The following is a 2,736-nucleotide window of genomic DNA, read 5'->3' on the forward strand; positions in this document are numbered from 1 at the left end:
AGATCTAAAATAGCCTGTTCCCTAGTTGGTTCCTCAACATACTGATCTAGAAAACTATCTTACATACATTCCATGAACTCGTCCTCCACACTTTTACTGCAAACTTGGCTTGCCCAGCCTATATGAAGATTAAAGTCCCCCATGATTACCTTATTACCCTTTATACATGCACCTCTAATTTCCTGATTAATACCCTGCCTGACATACAACCGCTGTTAGGAGTACTATAAACTACTCCCACCAGTGTTTTCTGCCGCTTGTTGTTTCTCAGCTCCACTCAAACTGATTCTACACCTTGATTTCCCGAGCTAAGATCCTTTCTCTCTACTGTCTTTATCCCATCCTTTATTATCAGGGCTACCCCTCCTCCTTTTCCATTTTGCCTATCTCTTCTAAAAGTCGGGGTACAGGAGCATAGCAGTTATGTAACTGGACTAGTAATCCAGAGGCTTGGAGTAATGAGTTTAAATCTCCACCACGGCAGCTGGGGAATTTAAATTCAGTTAATTAAATAAATCTGGAATTAAATTAAAAAAGTTCGTATCAGTAATAAAACTACCGGATTGTCGTTCAAACTCATCTGGTTCACTAATGTCCTTTAGGGATAGAAATCTGCCGTCCTTACCCGGTCTGGCCTACATGTCACTCCAGACCCACAGCAATGTGGTTGACTCTTAACAGCCCTCTGAAATGGAGGCTCACCACCAGCTTCTCAAGGGCAATTAGGGATAGGCAATAAATGCTGGACTTGCCAGTGATGCCCACATCCGGTGAATAAAAGGAAGTATCCTGGAATGTTTAGTTCCCAACCTTGGTCACTCTGCAACCACGTCTCCATAATAGCTATTAGATCAAGCCCACCAATTCACTTCCAACGCGCCGAGCTTTTGTTCTCTTCCTCATTATTTGGCACTTGCTTCCTGATCTCTCCCCCTGTCTCGGCGATTGACCAGTAGAGCTGCCGATCGAGCCTGCTACATTGACCCTCCCCTCCCCTCCCCCATACCTATGAAACTACCTTCATGCAAAGGCCAACAGCAAGGGGCATACCAACCCCCGGGGGTATGAACGTTTGCTGGGAGCAGAGTGACTGCTCCATTGGCCGCCATCATTGATAGGCAACATTTTCAATGCTTGCATCTTTAACAGACCAGTCCCTTCTTTGATCCGTGAGGAAGGTTTCTAAGCTTGGAAAATCCACTTTACGTTAAGTCAGCAATAATCATATGCAAACACTTTCCGTGGAAAAAAATTGTAAAAATTCCTAGAAAAGTGATGCAGACTGATATTTGTGGATGTGGATGGTGGGACACTGGAGTTACCTGCCTTCATATCTCTCTGTGTGACTCAGTGTCAAATTTTTGATGGATAACACCCCTGTGAAGCGCCTTGAGACATTTTACTACGTTAAAGGTGCTAGATAAATGCAATTGTTGTTGCTGTAAAGTTTTGCCCAGTGTGGAACACTGAGCTACACAGCCCAGGAAGACTCCTGGTTCAGTGTCTCGTCTGTACAGTAACAACAACAACAACTTGTACTTACATAGTGCCTTTAACATAGTTACACATCCCAAGGTGCTTCACAGGAGCTTTATAAGACAAAAAATTTGACACCGAGCCACATAAGGAGAAATTAGGGCCGATGGCCAAAAGCTTGGCCAAAGAGGTAGGTTTTAAGGAGCGTCTTAAAGGAGGAAAGAGAGGTAGAGAGGCGGAGAGGCGGAGAGGTTTAAGCAGGGCATTCCAGGCAACAGAAGACACGGCTGCTAACGGTGAAGCAATTATAATCAGGGATGCTTAAGAGGGCAGAATTAGAGGAGCGCAGATATCTCGGGGGGTCGTGGGGCTGGAGGAGATTACAGAGATAGGGAGGGGCGAGGCCATGGTGGGATTTGAAAACAAGGATGAGAATTTTGAAATCGAGGCAATGCTTAACTGGGAGCCAATGTAGGTCAGCGAGCACATGGGGTGATGGGCGAACGGGACTTGGTGCGAGTTAGGACACGGGCAGCCGAGTTTTGGATGACCTCAAGTTTACATAGGGTGGCATGTGGGAGGCCGGCCAGGAGTGCGTTGGAATAGTCACGTCTAGAGGTAACAAAGGCATGGATGAGGGTTTCAGCAGCAGATTAGCTGAGTCTGTACTGGGTTAGCTCATTGTAGCAGGTTTAGTGATTGGAACGGTATAGTTAGGGTCAGCATCCTTGCAGTAGGAATGAAAAATTGTGCTTGGGACCATAGAATCTTACATCACAAAAGGAAGCCATTTGGCCCGTCGAGCTTGTGCCGGCTCTTTCAAAGAGCGACCCAATCAGTCCCACTCCCCTGCCCTCTCCACATAGCCCTGCAAAATGTTCCCCTTCAAGTATTTATCCAATTCCCTTTTTCAAGGTACTATTGAATCTGCTTCCACCACCCTTTCAGGCCGTGCATTCCAGATCATAACAACTCGCTGAGTAAAAATTCTCCTCATCTCCCACTCTGGGTCATTTGGGCTGTGGGCAATGTTCCCTGTGATTATTGTTGGGGCCACGCAGCTCCTTTAACGGGCTGCGCGGCCAATCAAAAGTCCACGCATGCCCGTTATTTTCAACGTAAACAGGAGCGATTATCAAACAAAATTTGACACCCAGCCACGTAAGGAGATATCAGGACAGGCGACCCAAAAGTTTGATCAAAAAGGTAGGTTTTAAGGAGTGTCTTAAAGGAGGAGAGAGAGGTGGAGAGGTTTAGGGA

Source organism: Somniosus microcephalus, unplaced genomic scaffold, assembly GCF_052327205.1.
Source record: "Somniosus microcephalus isolate GS21.2 unplaced genomic scaffold, FLI_Smic_1.0 unresolved_chr1, whole genome shotgun sequence".
In the NCBI taxonomy this organism is placed as follows: Eukaryota; Metazoa; Chordata; class Chondrichthyes; order Squaliformes; family Somniosidae; genus Somniosus; species Somniosus microcephalus.